This window comes from Haematobia irritans, chromosome 3 (assembly GCF_050003625.1).
Source record: "Haematobia irritans isolate KBUSLIRL chromosome 3, ASM5000362v1, whole genome shotgun sequence".
NCBI classification, from domain to species: Eukaryota; Metazoa; Arthropoda; class Insecta; order Diptera; family Muscidae; genus Haematobia; species Haematobia irritans.
This window is the reverse complement of record NC_134399.1, coordinates 23,561,896-23,581,446: the sequence shown is the minus strand read 5'-3', so window position 1 is coordinate 23,581,446 and position 19,551 is coordinate 23,561,896. Positions and strand designations below refer to the sequence as shown.

The 19,551-nt window shown below is 31.7% G+C and overlaps 1 pseudogene; it reads right to left on the bottom strand.

Annotated features, from left to right (window-relative positions):
* Nucleotides 1-17,668, bottom strand: part of LOC142229461 (glucose dehydrogenase [FAD, quinone]-like) — a 32,759-nt pseudogene extending 15,091 nt beyond the window's left edge.
* Nucleotides 17,669-19,551: the final 1,883 nt, after the last annotated feature.

Sequence of the window (19,551 nt, the reverse complement as noted above, 5' to 3'; positions counted from 1 at the left end):
AAGATTATCAAAAATCACAAAATTGTTTATAGAAATAAAATTTTTAGAAAATTTTCTATACAAAAAAAAATTTGACAAAATTTTCTATAGAAATAAAATTTTGACAAATTTTTCTATAGAAATAAAATTTTGACAAAATTTTCTATAGAAATAAAATTTTGACAAAAGTTTCTATAGAAATAAAATTTTGACAAAGTTTTCTATACAGATAAAATTTTGACAAAATTTTCTATAGAAATAAAATGTTGACAAAATTGTCTATAGAAATAAAATTTTGACAAAATTTTCTATAGAAATAAAATTTAGAGAAATTTTTGTGTAGAAATAAAATTTTGAGAAATTTTTCTATAGAAATGAAATTTTGCACAAATTTTCTATGGAAATGAAATTTTGCAAAAAATTTCTATAGAAATAAAATTATGACAATATTTTCTATAAATTCAATATTATTAAAATTTTTGATTTTCGTTGTAAATCATAAAAACTTGGCTTTGATAAAACTGACCGACTTCTTGGGTAATAAAGAAATCGACCTTGAATTCGATGGTTTTTTTCTAACTTGGCATTAAAGATAAAAAATATCTTTTGTGTCATTACTCATTTGTTTAACCTTGCTTTCCAAAATATTTGCAATTGGGTGAGTTTTTTCACTATGGGCCATTGAAGTGAGTCTCATCCTTTATTGAGGTAACAATTTAGCTTCCTTTCTTAATGAAATCTGAGTCAATTTTATTACCCCCAAATGGGGATTTTCAATGCCACCTAATGTGATAGCCTGGCCTGTAGAGATATTTCCTCACTTTAGATACCAATCTACAATTATTTTCAAGCAATCGTATTTTTGTGCCACCAAAATTCATGCTTTTAGCACTTTGTGTTCCCTTGTTTGTCATTTTGTGCTACTAACTAGATTAGGTTGAAGAGAGGTTTCCCTGTCTCATGTCAGCTGATCAGTCTGTATTCGGGCACTCTAACTAATTTTTTTCCATCGTCCTTCTTTTATTCTAAACATACTGTTTTCGTAGCGAATTTTCTGATTTGTTTCCAAGCTGGACAGGGTTCCGAATAGTTTTTTTATATTTCTATAACATTGTTTTACAAATTTTGATGTGACAGGTGACAATTTTTTAGTAGGGTAATTAATACCTTTTCTTTCAAATGATACTCTTGGTGACATTATTAAGAACTTCTCATGGTTAACACCCGTTTTAACAACGAAAATGGATTTCCTTGTAACACCCTGATATAATTTCTTTCCGCTTCTATATCTTCTCACAAAAGTAAATCCTATATTTTAATTAAGTCCCTCGTAACTTACAACTCTGATTGCATGATATGAATAAAACCAGAGTAAATTATATCAACTATTGCGTGCAGAGATTTCAATTTGATTTGTTTTTGCTCATTTTCTTTTATGGAAATTAAAATTCCCACACATTATTTAGCAGCAGAAAGTCCAAATAATGGCCATGGTTAGATATCCGTATTGTTGTGATTACATGTAATTTTTTTTGAGCTACATATTCATACAATATCCATGCCCATTCGTCGGCTTGTTCAATTATTCATGCAAAAATTTACCTATCACCGACCGTCATCATTGTTTTTACGGCATTTGGACTTGTTTTTATGTTTTTTTCTTATTTAAATTCATTTCAACATTTACGAGGTTTTTTTTATCATTTCTTTTGTTTGCAATATCTTTTTTCCTTTCAACATTTCATGCGATAAATTTAAAGTGTAATGTTTTGGATTTATTTTGTTTAAGAGGAGTTTTATATGGGCTATATATACCTATGGTATATGCCTGGTTATTTTATTATGGTTACACACCATTGCCGCATTGTCTAGGAGCCACATCTTCAGTCACCTGTTGCTTGTCTAATGCCTTTTTCATCGTCTTCTTTATTTGAAATCATTATTTTTTTGTCTTTTGCGGTTCATATCTTCCGTATTTTATTTTATGATTTTTTTTTTTGTAATTTAATTTAATTTTTTTTTTTACTTTGGCTCAAATGTTGTTGTTATTTTCTTTTTTCTTTATTTGTTGAAATAATAATAGAAATAATAGCACAATTGCAATTTCATGGCATAATTTATTATCTCTTGTTTTGCGTGAACAGGGATTGACTGACAGTAATACATATGTTCACTTCAAAGTGTCGGTCTCTGTTACATTTCGCCTTTGGGAAGAATATCAAGTGTCTCTTACTGATTCCAAGAGACAGCTAAAGAAAACTTTAGTTGTTATCTTTATTAATGGTCTTTTTTGTATAAAAACTCAATAAAAAAAAAACTAAACCATAAAAGTGTTGACATTGAAGAAATACTAATCAAATATTAATTCTAAAAATAAATAATAAAACAAAAACTAATAAATAAATTTATAAATAAAACTAAATTCTGTAATAATAAACTGCTGTAGGAAAAAAGTGGCTACACAAGACATAAAAGAAAGCATTGATTTAAGCTAAATTTTCTACAATTAAACTAAATTTTCCTTTAGAGTTTGTTGACTTTTGTTAAATGTGTGTTTCCTTTAAAAAGAGACGCTTTTCTGGGAGCTGTATAAAATTAAAATTAGAATACATAGAAATTTCACTTAAATAGGATTACAAATTTTACCTTTGGGGTCATATGAGTGTAAATTGGACGAAAGATATATATGAGAGCTATGTTACAAACTTGTTGCTTTAATGTATTCGACCTGTATTTGATTTTTCCCATAAATAAATTATTAATAACAAGTAAGGAACGCGTAAAGTCGGGCGGGACCGACTATATTATACCCTGCACCACATTGTACATCCACATTTTCCTATCTGGGCAAAATTTGCTAGACTTCTATAAAATCTATACACTTGGTTTATAAATTAGGCAATAAACATGAATTTCACTAATTAAGAATAAAATCAAACAATATTAACATTTTATTTCTATTTATTGTGTATGCTCTTAATTATTGATATTGGACTTATATTGCGACCTAAACTTTGATCACAGAAATGTGTTCACAGACGGACGGACGGACGGACGGACAGACGGACATGGTTATATCGACTCAGGGAAACACCCTGTGCATTATTGCCAAAGACACCTTCTGGGTGTTACAAACATATGCACTAACTTATAATACCCTGTTCCACAGTGTGGCATTTAAATCTGTAGCAATTTTAAAGAAACTTCGCAAAAGTTTTTTTTTATGATTATCGCTCGATATATATGTATTTGATGATAAGAAAAATTACAGTCCTTTTTACAAGTTTTCGACTAAGCAGAGGCGATTTTAAAAGGGAAAATGTTGGTATTTTGACCATTTTTGTCGAAATCAGAAAAACATATATATGGGAGCTATATCTAAATCTGAACCGATTTCAACCAAATTGGGCACGCATAGCTACAATGCTAATTCTACTCCCTGTGCAAAATTTCAACTAAATTGGAGTAAAAAATTGGCCTCTGTGGTCATATGAGTGTAAATCGGGCGAAAGCTATATATGGGAGCTATATATACATCTGAACCGATTTCAATCAAATTTGGTACGCATAGCTACAATGCTTATTCTACTCCCTGTGCAAAATTTCAATTAAATCGGAGTAAAAGATTGACCACTGTGGTCATATGAGTGTAAATCGGACGAACGATATATATGGGAGCTATATCTAAATCTGAACCGATTTCAATAAAATTTGGCACACTTGACTACACTACTAATTGTACTCCTTGTGCAAAATTTCAACCAAATTGGGGTAAAACTCAGGCTTCTGGGACCGTATTCGTCCAAATCGGGCGAAAGATATATATGGGAGCTGTATCTAAATCTGAACCAATTTTAATAAAATTTGGCACACTTGACTATAATACTAATTGTTCTTCTTGTGCAAAATTTTAAGCAAATTATTGTAAAACTCTGGCTTCTGGGTCTATATAAGTGCCATATCGGGCGAAAGATATATATGGGAGCTATATCTAAATCTGAACCGATTTCTTCCAAAATCAATGGGGTTCTATTCTGACCCAAATTAGGAACACGTGCCAAATTTGAAGGCGATTGGACTTAAATTGCGACCTAGACTTTGATCACAAAAATGTGTTAACAGACAGACGGACGGACAGACGGACGAACGGACGCACAGACGGACATGGTTATATCGACTCAAGGACCCACCCTGAGCATTATTGCCAAAGACACCATGTGTCTATCTCGTCTCCTTCTGGGTGTTACAAACATATGCACTAACTTATAATACCCTGTTCCACAGTTTTGCGCAGGGTATAAAAACGAGCTCGAGGACTGTGTTTATACCCTAAACCACATAGTGGTCAGGGTATAATAAGTTTGATCTGCCAAAAAATGTGCCTACCAGAAATATTGATTTTAGACCCCATAAAATATATACCGATCGACTCAGAATCACCTCCTGAGTCGATCTAGCGCTTGGTGTCCGTCCGTCTGTCCATGTATTTGTTGTCCGCAGGATTCCGGTCGCAATTATTAACCGATTTTGATGAAATTTGCTACAGGGTGTTTTTTTTTTGGGTACAAGGTCGAACGCTATTGAATTTGCAAGAAATCGGATCAAATTTAGACATAGCTCCCATATATATTTATCACCCGATTTCGATAAATGGGGTTACGTTGCCCTTTTTTAAAAACCTATAGTCATCAAATTTGGAACAAAGTAATCTTTTTTATCACCCTTCAAGTGTGCAAAATTTCATCGAAATTGGTTCAGATTTAGATATAGCTCCCATATATATGTATCGCCCGATTCGGGCATGACATTGGAGAAAAGTACTTCCGTGCAAGCATACCAGCAGTCGAAAAATAGGTACTTCTTCGCAAGCATACCAGCTCTCCAAAAATAATATCTTTATCCTAAAGATACCCAAAAAATGTGAACTCACCCCTGTTGTTTTGTAATCCAACACACTATACCACGCTCCATGACATGGATCTATTCAATGATGTTATAAATTATGTACTATACGAGGGCGGTTCGGAAACTTCTTGGTCTATCGATGAAAGAGAATAGTTAGTTTTTCAAAAATATTTTTATTTTTCAATATAACCTCCTCAAACTTCAATACACTTAGTCCAACGCTTTTCTAGCAATTCTATCTCCTGATTAAAATAGTTTTTCTCAATGTCTTCAAAATAGTGGTTTACAACTGTAATTGCATAATCATTTGAGATAAAACGCTTGCCAGCAAAGAATTTTTTTAGATTTCGGAACAAGTAAAAGTCACTGGAAGCTAAATCAGGAGAATAAGGTGGGTGGTCAAACAACTCGTATTTTAATTTGTTGATTTTAGTCATTGTTAAAACACTCTTGTGCGCTGGTGCAATGTCTTGATGAAAAATAATTTTTTTGTGTTGTAAGCCAGGACGTTTTTCTCGAATTTGTACATTTAATTGATCCAAAAGATTGCAGTAGTACTCTGAATGTATTGTTTTACTCTTTTGCAGATAGTCAATCAATAGAGTACCTTTGAAGTCGCAAAAAACCGTTGCCATAACCTTACCAGCCGATTGAATTATTTTTGCCTTCTTTGGGACACTTCCTCCAGCTTCAGTCCATTGTTTGGATTGTTCTTTTGTCTCTGGAATATAGTCGTGGATCCATGTCTCATCAACAGTTATGAAACGACGCTTAAAGTCAATTTTATTTCGCTTAAAACGATCCAAACAAGCTTGAGAAATTTTCATACTTATGCGTTTTTGATCGACTGTTAACAAATGCGGCACCCATTTTGCAGAAAGCTTTTTCATCTGTAGTTCTTCATGCTAAATTAAATGGACACGATGCCCGTGATATTAGCAATTTCACGCACTTTTATTCGTCGATCATTTAATACCATATTATGCACTTTGACTACAATTTCTGTTGTTGTTGCTATTTTTCGACGTCCACTACGTAGTTCATCTTCAATGCTTGTACGACCATGTTTAAATTTAGCAACCCAATTTTTTACTGTTGCATATGAAGAAGCACTTTCACCTAACACATTCACCATATCATTATGAATTTCTTTTCCTGATAAACCTTTTTAATGTAAATATTTAATGACAGCACGCATTTCTAATTTTTCCCAGTGTAAAAAAGTTGCGGATGCGTCTTTTTTGAACACCTGTTTCTATATGAAGGAGTTGCCAGATCGAAACAAAATTTAACATGTGTTCATAACAGAGATGGAAGTTTCCAAAACACTTAACTTTTTTCTGTTTATACCGCGCTTTTTGTGCTAGGCTAAGAAGTTTCCGAACTGCCCTCGTACAACTTTAGAAAACAAAGGTATATTTTATTGGCAATTTTTATACCCTCCATCATAGGATGGGGGTATATTAACTTTGTCATTCCGTTTGTAACACATCGAAATATTGTTCTAAGACCCCATAAAGTATATATATATTCTGGGTGGTGAAATTCTGAGTCGATCTAAGCATGTCCGTCCGTCCGTCCGTCCGTCTGTTGAAATCACGCTAACTTCCGAACGAAACAAGCTATCGACTTGAAACTTGGCACAAGTAGTTGTTATCGATGTAGGTCGGATGGTATTGAAAATGGGCCATATCGGTTCACTTTTACGTATACCCCCCATATAAAGGGACCCTCAGATTTGGCTTGTGGAGCCTCTAACAGAAGCATATTTCATCCAATCCGGCTGAAATTTGGTATATGGTGTTTTTATATGGTCTCTAACAACCATGCAAAAAATTGGGCCACATCGGTTCATAATTATATATAGCCGCAATATAAACCGATCCCCAGATTTGGCTTGCGGAGCCTAAAAGAGAAGCAAATTTCATCCGATCCGCCTGAAATTTGGTACATGGTGTTGGTATATGGTCTCTAACAACCATGCAAAAATTGGTCCACATCGGTCCATAATTATATATAGCGCCCATATAAACCGATCCCCAGATTTGGGTTGCGGTGCCTCAAAGAGAAACAAATTTCATCCGATCCGCCTGAAATTTGGTACATGATGTTGGTATATGTTCTCCAACAACCATGCACAAATTGGTCCACATCGGTTCATAATTATATATAGCCCCCATATAAACCGATCCCCAGATTTGGCTTGCGAAGTCTCCAAGAGAAGCAAATTTCATCCAATCTGGTTGTAATTTGGAACATGGTGTTAGTATATGATCTTTAACAACCGTGCCACAATTGGTCCATATCGGTCCATAATTATATATAGCCCCCATATAAAACGTTCTCCAGATTTGACCTCCGGAGCATCTTGGAGGAGCAAAATTCATCTGATCCGGTTAAAATTAGGAACGTGGTGTTAGTATATGGTCGCTAACAACCATACCAAAATTGGTCCAATCACACAAAAATTGGTCCATATCGGTTCATAATCATGGTTGCCCTAGAGCCAAAAATAATCTACCAAAATTTTATTTCTATAGAAAATTTTGTCAAAATTTTATTTCTAGAGAAAATTTTGTTAAAATTTTATTCGGTTCATAATAAAATTTTCATCATTGTCAAAATTTTATTTCTATAGAAAATTTTGTTCAAATTTTATTCGGTTCATAATCATGGTTGCCACTCGAGCCAAAAATAATCTACCAAGATTTTATTTCTATAGAAAATTTTGTCAAAAATTTATTTCTATAGAAAATTTTGTTAAAATTTTATTTCTGTAGAAATTTTTGTCAAAATTTTCTTTCTATAGAAAATTTTGTCAAAATGTTTATTTCTATAGAAAATTTTGTGAAAATTTTATTTCTATAGAAAATTTTGTTAAAATTTTATTTCTGTAGAAAATTTTGTCAAAATTTTATGTCTACTTTTTCAAACTGAATTATATACGTATTGGATCGATCTTTTTGATTTAATATATACCACGTATGGACTTACATACAATTTATAAGATGGTGTTAGGAGGTTTTAGGATACCTTGCCATCGGCAAGCGTTACCGCAACTTAAGTAATTCGATTGTGGATGGCAGTGTTCAGAAGAAGTTTCTACGCAATCCATGATGGAGGGTACATAAGCTTCGGCCTGGCCGAACTTTCGGCCGTATATACTTGTTTTTTTCTGAAATGTAATTTGACATTACTTATCAGCTACTATTAACGGTGCCCACTGTAGAGCCGCACCCGGACCTCAAGATATGATTTTGATTACCGGTATTAATAGAAAGAATCACTTTTTGCCTACACAGGAAAGTTATTATTTTTAAATCCCAAGTAATATTTATACCACTTATACCCCGCAACCAGCGTTTACTAATTCAGTAGGGGTGGCCCCACCCGACTTTCTACTTTACTCACTTGTTTGGAATCGTCCTGATTTAAAGGTCATCATTTAATGAATTTCTGAATTTATTTTTATATTTATCTTAAGTAGCTTTAACACGGTTCACAAAGGTGACAGAGGTATATTTTCAATATAATTCTCGCATTGTTTACACAACTGCTTTACTGACAAGATAGCCAAACCCACGAGTCGTCTATGTTTAATTATGAACACGTATGGTTATGGTTGATAGTAATTAATCGGTTTTATTTCAAAGAAAGAATATGTCATATCTGTTGATTTCATAACTAGACTTTTGAAAATTAACTAATTTGGATTAATTCACAAAATCTGACATTGGCAATTTTTGAAAGTAATACTAACTTTGACCACTAGATTATAATGGGATATTTTAGTAGGTTCTATTGTTTTCACGTGTTATCTATAAACTATTGAACATGTCGTTTTGACTATTGATCATAATATAATGGGATTTCTCTATTGATTAAATGAATACTGCATCGCAATATCTCGTTGTGTATATCTATATACAAAGTGTTTGTGTCTTAAGTCTTTTGTTTGGTTCTCCATCAATTTCCTTCCTACTTGTATTATTATGTAAAATTATGAAAAAAAACTGTACCTTAATATATTGGTATTAATATTCGATATCATTTTTTTTTAATATTTGTTAAATAATTTTACATTCTAAAAAAGGGCATATATTAGAGCCCATTGCAACTAGAACATAAGAAAAAACATCGTATTACTAATTTTTCTTAATAATTCACACGCACATGTTTTTGCTTTTCTTTTCTTTTTTTTCATGTAATTTATTTTCGAATTATTCGGATGGTTTTGATCTGGTTTACGCAAACAATAATGAATGCTGCCTGAACGTTTACCTGGTGTAAATCAACAACATATCATCAACATTGGATTTGAACAGGTTTGTTGCTTAAGTCTTTTGTTTTGTTAAAATTGTAAACATTTTGGCACGATTTACAGAATGTAGCTTAGCCACTTGTCTGGTACAAATAGCCTCTGTTGTAAACACAATTATTTAATTATCTACAATTATACGCTCTCCATAAATGTAGATTCGAATGCATAGAAAAAGTGAACTGAAAACTTATGATGAAATTGAACTGTTTAATTGATTTTGGTATGGCAAAGAAGTAATGTTAAGAAATAGTTGGTAAATTTTCGCAATTACTTGTTTTTTAGGATATACGTTATGAATAAAAGTTGTTTTTTTGTAATATATATTGGAAATCAGGTGGTCGTCTCCACCGATAATACATGAGCTCTATATAATCTGTTCCCAGAGGGAGCTATGAATATGTTTCCAAATTTAATGAAGTAGTACCCCAAAAAAGTATATGGATACATTAACACCAAATTTTTATGTTCATTCGGGGAATAGGTTAGGTTAGGTGGCAGCCCGATATTTCAGGCTCACTTAGACTATTCAGTCCATTGTGATACCACATTGGTGAACTTCTCTCTTATCACTGAGTGCTGCCCGATTCCATGTTAAGCTCAATCACAAAGGACCTCCTTTTTATAGCCGAGTCCGAACGGCGTTCCACATTCCATTGAAACCACTTAGAGAAGCTTTGAAACCCTCAGAAATGTCACCAGCATTACTGAGGTGGGATAATCCACCGCTGAAAAAACTTTTTGGTGTTCGGTCGAAGCAGTAATCGAACCCACGACCTTGTGTATGCAAGGCGGGCATGCTAGCCATTGCACCACGGTGGCTCCCGTGATGCAATGGTTAGCATGCCCGGGGAATAACTTCATTTTAGTTTTACGGACTGTTTGCATTATGAAAATAAACCCCAATATGTTTTCAAGTGGGTCCTATTTTTGCATTCTCGGACTTTACAATGGTTGCAATTACAGCCTGAGAAGGAATATGCTCATCTCCTAGAGAAAAATGTTAGTTTTGTACAATGAACATTATGTATCTTATTTCGACAACAACTTTATGTTTAACAACAAAAAAAACATTTTTCATCAAAAATGTTCCAACTTCTTAATACAAACATAACATTTTGCTCTAGGAGTTGATCATACACCCTCAAACAAATCGCTTCTGCACCATATACCCCAAACACATTTTGCTTCAAGCATATATATTTTCAGGATTGGTCCAAACAATATATTGTTTGTATTGTTCAAACATATTATGTTTAGGCATACACTGGTAAAAAAAATTTTAATGAAATTTTCTTTGTGCATACATATTTTTAAAGCACCAATTGGTTACTTCCATTCTTTTACTTGAAGCTTACTTTCTAGGTCTCTCTTTCTTTTTATAGGCTAACATATTTCCAAATTAATATATGTTTGCATCCAAACATATTATATTTACAAAAAAACTATGTCCTAAACATAATATATTCGAACATATTAACATATACGTCGAAAACATGTTATGCTAGTTTATGAAAATGCCGGCGTTTAAAAATAATATGTTAAAAAATAAATTTTTTTACTCCAACCATATGAAAAAAAGTATTCTTTCGTCCGTGTACACACTTTTATTGTAGCATCGCATAAGATTTGGTTTTTGCGTATCCGGCCTTCGACCGGGGTTTAAGGCTTTCTCCTATGGACGGAGTCCAAGAGATTCGTACTGAGTAACAGATATTTATTTGTTGTTTTTTAAAACTTCATACCTTTCCCAACAGTTAGGGTTCATTTTCACACGGTCTTTTAAATAAAAAGGAAATGAGTCCTAATTTTATTTTGGGGTCGATGTTCATGCTTTAGTCACATTTTGTTTGGGGCTCATATTCATTATGAAGCAAGTATCTCCCCACAGTTATTGCCCTTTTTTATTTGGGTTATGGGGCTCATTTTCCTCGGGTCCATTTTCATACCGGCTTCCCATAGTACTAACAATTTCGGCTTATTTGGAATTTCTGGTCTAGAAGTAAAATCGAGTAATCGAGTTCTATTAAGAAAAATAAGCCAAAACCAATCGTCAGGAAAGTAAAGAACATCAACATTCAGGGCCCCATCAAAATTACGGTAAATAGTCAAGAAATAAAATGATGTGGCTACCGATATTAAAAAATGGCTCTTTTCAGCGTAATTACAAGAGAAGACAAGCAGACCACCACTGCTAGATCTTCTTAGAATTTCATACTACACAAAAACAGTTAACTGTTTTACAGGAAGAATGAACTAACTCGTGCGAAAATGTAACTAAATTGCACTCAACATGCTGAGATTTCCACAAGGCGTTGCTAAAACCAGGAAAATGTAATGGCCTGTTCACTAAAATTGAGCCAACTAAAATTTTTCATTAATACAATGAAAATATTCGTTAATAGTACGTTGATTAACAGAAAATTCTTTATAATAACGAAAAACTTCATTGTATTAACGACTTTTCAATTTTTAAAATTTTAGTATGGAAAATGTCATTTTTGACATTGAGACTTTCGACTTTTTTATGATGTCTGCATAAAAGCTCTACACAAAATCATTCTTTCCTCTGAAACAAAATTTTAGACCAACAATGTTTTCTTGATTTTTCTCTAAAGACAGATAAGTATTTGCTTATGATACCGGATGGCACGTTCGTCCCAAACGCACTTTGTTTAACTTGAAAACAAACAAGTATTTACAGCAGTAAGTTCGGCCGGGCCGAATCTTAAATACCCACCACCATGAACCAAATATTAGGGTTTCCTTTGAAATTTCATGAGGGCTTGAGGACTTGAGGACACTTCCCGAAGATAAATTTAAAGATTTCACCTATGAAGACTATATCAGATTCTGGATTTATAAGAACCATTTTTGTTTGAGTTTTAGAGGAATCATTAACATCTCTTGTAAGTGTGCAAGAAAATTATAAAATAACGTCTTGATTTGAAATCTTAAATCTGTAGAAGTAAAATCTGCAAATTTTACATTGAGTTTCAAGCAATTTTCATGATCAGTGCGCCTTCTACACCCTCAAGAAGTGAAGTCGGTCTATATGGAGGCATTACCAAATGGGCCGATAAAAACTTAATCCGATACACGTTTTTGTGAGCCTAAAATACCAGAATATTTACAATTTCAGGCATATCAGATAAAAACTACGGTTTCTAGAAACCCATGGAGTTAAATCGGGAGATCGTTCTTATGGGGGCTATACTAAAATATGGACCGATACTCACCATTTTCGGCACACCTCTTTGTGACCCGAAAATACCTCTAGATTTCCAATTTCAGGCAAATAGGATAAAAACTTCGGATTCTAGAAGCCCAAGAAGTAAAATTGGGAAATCGATCTATATGGGGGCTATACCAAAATATGGACCGATACTCACCATTTTCGGCACACCTCTTTATGGTCCTAAAATACCTCTAGATTTCCAATTTCAGACAAATTGGATAAAAACTACGGTTTCTATAAGCCCAAGACCCCAAATCGGGAGATCGGTCTATATGGGGGCTATACCAAAATATGGACCGATACGCACAATTTTGGGCACACGTATTTGTGGTCCTACAATACCTCTATATTTCCAATTTCAGGTAAATTTAATAAAAACTGCGATTTCTATAAGCCCAAGAAGTAAAATCGGGAGATCGGTCTATATGGGGGCTATACCAAAATATGGACCGATACTCACAATTTTTGGCACACATATTTGTGGTCCTACAATACCTCTAGATTTCCAATTTCAGATAAATTGAATAAAAACTGCGGTTTCTATAAGCCCAAGAAGTAAAATCGGGAGATCGGTCTATATGGGGGCTATACCAAAATATGGACCGATACTCACAATTTTTGGCGCACGTATTTGTGGTCCTACAATACCTCTAGATTTCCAATTTCAGGTAAATTGAATAAAAACTGCGGTTTCTATAAGCCCAAGAAGTAAAATCGGGAGATCGGTCTATATGGGGGCTATACCAAAACATGGACCGATAATCACGATTTTTGGCACACCTCTTTATGGTCATAGAATACCTCTAGGTTTCAAATTTCAAGCAAATTGGATAAAAACTACGATTTCTATAAGCCCAAGACCCCAAATCGGGTGGTCGGTTTATATGGGGACTATATCAAAACCTGGACCGATATAGCCCATCTTCGAACTTGACCTGCCTGCAGACAAAAGACGAGCTTGTGCAAAATTTCAGCACGATTGCTTCATTATTGAAGACTGTAGCGTGATTACAAAAGACAGACAGACAGACAGACAGACAGACGGACAGACGGACATGCTTATATCGTCTTAGAATTTCTCCCTGATCAAGAATATATATACTTTATATAGTCGGAAATCGATATTTCGATGTGTTACAAACGGAATGACAAACTTATTATACCCCCGTCACCATTCTATGGTGGTGGGTATAAAAATAACTTCATTAAAAATAAGAATGATTCGTTGGTCAAAATTTCGTTACCCAAGAAAATTTTTTGTTTTTCACGCACATCACATTTCGCGTTCAATTCAAATTCGAAATATCAGGAAGTTTTCAAAGTCATTTTGGGTCACTATTCAATGGATAGTAGTCAATTTTAGCCAACATCAATTTCGAAATTTTATTCCTATTTGTGTCAAAATTTAGAAAATTTTGTCAAAATTTTATTTCTATAAGCAATTTTGTTCTTGTTTTGTTGAAATTTTATTTCTATAGAAAATATTATCAAAATTTTATTTCTATAGAAAGTTTTGTCAAAATTTTATTTCTACAGAAAATTTTGTCAAAATTTTATTTCATTGTTGTTGTTTTTGATTTCAGCTTAAAACCATGCATTGACTAAACTACAAGTGTAGCTTAACCAACAGAGGGAAAGTGTTTGTAGTTTCGTCAATGCATGGTTTTAAGCTGAAATCAAAAACAACAACAATGATTAAAGGAAAAAACCAACAATAACAAAAAAAAAATATTTCTATAGAAAATGTTCCCAAAATTTTATTTCTATAGAAAATTTGGTCAAGATTTTATTTCTATAGAATATTATGTAAACAATTTATTTCTGTAGAAAATTTTGTCAAAATTTTATTTCTACAGAAAATTTTGTCTATAGAAAATTTTGTCAAAATTTTATTTTTATAGAAAATTTTGTCAAAATTGTATTTCTATAGAAAATTTTGTCAAAATTTTAGTTCTTGTTGTTTTTGATCTCAGCTTATAACCATGCATTGACTAAACTGCAAGTGTAGCTTAACCAACAGAGGAAATGTACAACTACATTCAAATCGATGATTTGAATTTGGCAAAGAAAAGAGATATTCTTGCAAATTTGTTTAGGCAGTAGCCAACTATCAAACCTTTTTTTCGGAAGGTTCAAGTGTAGTTCACTTTGGGTTGAGTGAATTACCCGAATTTATTCTGATAATTGGTTGATAGTTTTGCTGCAAGTAGAGGATGCTGAGGAATGTGGTAATTCCGAAACAGCTGTACATCCAACCATCTTGCATTCTATAGGGCTTTGCCCAAATAAATTTGACAAGCATACATTTCCTCTGTTGGTTAAGCTGCACTTGTAGTTTAGTCAATGCATGGTTTTAAGCTGAGATCAAAAACAACAATAATGATTGAAGAGAAACCAACAATAACAAACAAAACGAATGAAAATTTTAGTTCTATAGAAAATTTTGTTAAAATTTTAGTTCTATAGAAAATTTTGTCAAAATTATTTCTTTAGAAAATTTCGACCTTTTTGGAAATTCGTTTGTCTAACATTTCGTTGCGGAAGAAAATATTTTTTGGTGTGTGATATCTACATACAATTTTTTTTTTCAACGAAGTTATCATTTGTTGTGAAAATAATTTTTATATTTCTTTTATTGGTAAAATTGTTTCTTTAAAAGCAACTAAATCTTTGGTGGTGATATCAAATGATAAGTTTTTCCCCAGCGCACTTATTTTCGTAAAAAGAACTTGAGTAAAAATATGAAAATTTCGTTGATGTAAAATTTCATTTCTCAGAAAAGAAATTAATTTTATTCGTGAACTCATTTCTCTTTGAATTCAAATTCCCTTTTTTCACTAAAAGACATAAACCTCAATTTCTATTGAATGTCGATTAGCCGATTTATGCCGACATCAAAGCCCAATTCGTAGATATGATTCGTTTTCCAAAACAAACACAAAACAGAGGTCGAGTAGTCAAAGTTGAAGATAACAAAAAGTCGATTGCGATATTCTTTTCTCAGGAACAATATTTTAGCTAAAAAATTTTTGGCGCTAAAATATGTTCTTTAAAATTTAGGAAAAAAGGTTGGAAGCAAGCATTCACTGAAAACAAAGATCCGTAGTTAAACCAACGCTACTTTTTACTTATTTTTATTGCATTAAATTATAGGTAGTCAAATTTTAAATTTTTTTTTTTTTAAATTTTCCACAGCCCTTTTTCTTTTTGTGGTTAAGTATGTCTCAAACATATTATGAATTAAACCTGGATATAAAACTAAATGGCCGTACACATAAGATCAATAAGAACTACATAATATGAACTACAAATGGTCATGATTTGGAGTCAATGAGTTTTTTTCCTTACTTTTAGTTCATTTTTCTTCTATGAGAGGTTCTAATTTCGTGAGTTGTTGTTAAAACGTACACCAGAGCATTACATTTACCTGGTTTTAAAACCACTTTATGGCAATCTCAAAATGTGGAGTATAATTTAGTTCAAGTTTCACACGAGGTAGATCATTCCTGCGAAACGATTTTTTTTTTTGTGAACTTTATATGCCAATTTAATTCTAATTTAGTTCATGGATTTCTAAAGTTTTGAAAAAGTTTTCTTGGTTTTAATAATTTTTTGTGTACGTTAGCTAAATGAACTTAAAGAGGTGGAAAATTTGCACACAAATGAAACATACATACCCTATGGGAAATGGATCAACCACAGAACCTGTAAAGGACTAGTCCCTGGTGTGTATGGACCAGTCCCAGTTCTGCTCAAAACGTATGGAAGGGACCGGTCACTTTAACATGGGTTTGTCATTGACGGGGTAAATTTACATTTTAGGACGTGTCTTGGAATAAACCCAAAGGACACGTCCTGGGACAATTTAGCAGGAGCAACCCATAGACAGGTCCTCAGGAACCAGTCTCCGGCAAAATCTTAGAAATCTTTTTCAATTTGGCCATCCCAATCGAACCCGAAATGGAAAAAAAAACACTTTTGAAATATGTCGAACAATAGGTTATTCTGATAATTTTATTTCACTAAATGTGAAAATTCTTGATGCTTAAAATCTTAATGGATCTAAGATTTTAATATCAATCGAGTACGGAAATAAATAAAATACGACTATTTAAAAATCGAAATTAACTGGAGCACACAGAACCAGTTCTGTGATAGGACCATCAGAGGCAATTTGCACCAATTTCCCATAAGGTATGTACTTAATTCGTGTCTCCGACAAAAAAATCAAAATTTCTTAAAATTTGTAGATTTTACTAATAATACGCACATCATGAACTTTCTAAAACTAACCAACATTTTATTTCCTGATGGGTTCACTGTTTTTTGAGTGCACTTAATTAAAAAAATATATATTTAGGATTTTTTCACTCATATTGTAATTTGTGATTGATTTTAGTTAAGGTTTTTTTTTGTTTGAAAAATTTTTTTTTTAATTGTATAGCAGTTTAATCACATCTGTTTAGTTATGAATTGTATCTTCACCTATATACTATTTAATTTGATTTGGGATACTTTAGTTTTGCTTTAGCAGTTTAGTTTTCATAGTAGTTTTTTTTATCAGTTTGCCAAGCTTGAGATCTATTTGAAAATAATAAAATAATAAAAACAAATAGATCTCAAGCTTGGCAAAATAAAGAATTTTAATATTTAAAAACTAAAAATTCATTGCTGTTTTTCCATATTTATTACATACAAAAAAATTTTTTTTTTGTGATTTAATCACGAAAGTAATTCCAATTAAAAATTAAATCCAATTAAAAAATTAATTAATAGAATTATTATTAGAATTTTTGTGATTCATTTTTGTTTCAGTTAAAAAATTCGTTGTTTCAATTAAATTTCTAATTCAATATTTTTTAAAATTCGATTAAAATTGTAATTGCAAAATTTTCATGAAAATTTTTTCTGTGTATCCTTAAATTCAAATACAATTTCTTTTTTTAAATTTCGTTCATTGGAAAAATACATTTATATCTTCACTTGTATAATATTTAATTTGATTTTGTTGAACTTTATAAATTGAAGCCATTTATTAGCTTTTTATTTTTATTTGATCATATTTTTTTTTTTTCAAATTAAAGCCATTTGCTATATTTCACTATTTATTACCCTTTAAATCAAATTCAATATTTTTCGTTTAATGGAAAAATGTATAACAATTTTATTTTTTAATCCACTAAGCTTTTGATATCTCACACAAATAATGATAACTTGATGCTGGAAAGTCTTCAAATCAACTAAACCGCAAAGGCATTAAACAATTCAAATAAACCATCAACTACTACGTTTAAAGCAGTGCAGAGTTTATGCTGCTAATACATCTTGGACTTCAAATGTCAATCAAAATCGTATAATCAGCAAAAACCTAAATATTCAATTCATAGAAACCGCAAAAAAAAAAACAAACGAACGAACAAACACATTCACAAAACAAGAGGAATAAATTTATATTAAAAGAAAAAAAAAAAAAAAACAAAACGTTAAAGAAAATGGGCTTTTGAAAACACTCGTAATAGACAATTACAGACGTGAAGGTATTTACATTTAAACAATTCATTATTAACGGTCATAAAAAAGTAGAAGACAGCGGAGTAAAAAAAAAAACAAACACAAGATGATCATAAAAACTTGAAGAAAACATATTTAGGCTAAAGTCTAGTTACCATAAAAGCAATATCTCTTCCCGAAACTGAAAGCGATATTTACCACATTTTTTTTTTTTTTTGGTTTGGTTTGTTATAATTCAAATGTGGAATTAAATTTTTAAAATCCCCTAGGCAAAAAAATGTGGCGAGTTGAGTAAGGTCTAGGAAAAATGAAAATCATAACGCCTTTATTTTCAATGGAATATGATTTCAAATCCCCAACGCCTTACCACCCCTGGAGTAGTAAAACCTATGATTAATCAGTTCAGTTAAGTTGGTTATTCATGGTTTATTTATAATTAAAAAAAAAAATAATAATATAAATAAAAAAAAATTAGATTGACTGTCGGTCAAAACTGCCAATGATTATTAAAGAAACTTCACCAAGCTTTTGTGGTGCTGTGTTCGGTTTTTGCTATATGACTTGAATTTAATAGCATGTATTTTATTTATTTCTTCTTTGTTTTCTTTTTTTGGGCTGTTATTATGATAGTTAAATTGTGCAATTACATTTATAACTTTTTTCCATAATAAGCCAAAATTCATTTTTTGTTTACCAGAAACCAACAGGAAAAGTTGGTCAAACTAACGAGGAAGTTATGCTGAATGACCATAGCATGAAATGCAAATTTAAAAGTTGGTCAAAAATGCCGGCAATATATCTGAAGCTTATTAAAAGGAATGATTCATTAAGAGTTTTTTTTATACATTTTGTTGATAATGTTGATTAAATATGTCAAGCCAAAAGAAAAGGATAATTGTGGATTTGTGAATATCTTTAACCTAAAAAGCATATATTTTCTATTGATATATAAGCAGTGCAAAAGACATATAATAATTACAACAAATAATCGCTAAGTCCGAATTTTAGGTGCGTTTCTCTCACATATAAATAATTCTCCCCCTAAATGAAATTTCACATCGCTATTGCTTGTGTTGTGGAAAGCTTTATAAATTATCCACCGCATCTCTACGTTGCTAAAATTTTATTTCTGTAGAAAATTTTGCCAAAATTTTATTTCAATAGAAAATATTGCCAACATTTCAGTCTATTGAAAATTTTGACAAAATTTTATTCTATAGAAAAGTTTGCCAAAATTTTATTTCTATAGAAAATTTTGCCAATATTTTATTCTATAGCAATTTTTTTTTAAATTTTTTTCTATAGAAAATTTTGTCAAAATTTTATTTTTATAGCACATGTTGCCAAAATTTTATTTCTATAGAGAATTTGAAAAAAAAAATATTCTACAGAAAATTTTGCCAAAATTTTATTTCTATAGAAAATTTTGCAAAAATTTTATTTCTACAGAATATTTTGCCAAAATTTTATTTCAATAGAAAATTTTGCCACCATTTTATTTCTACAAAAAATTTTGACAAAATCTTATTTCTATAGAAAATTTTGACAAAATCTTATTCTACAGAAAATTTTGCCAACATTTTATTCTATTGAAAATGTT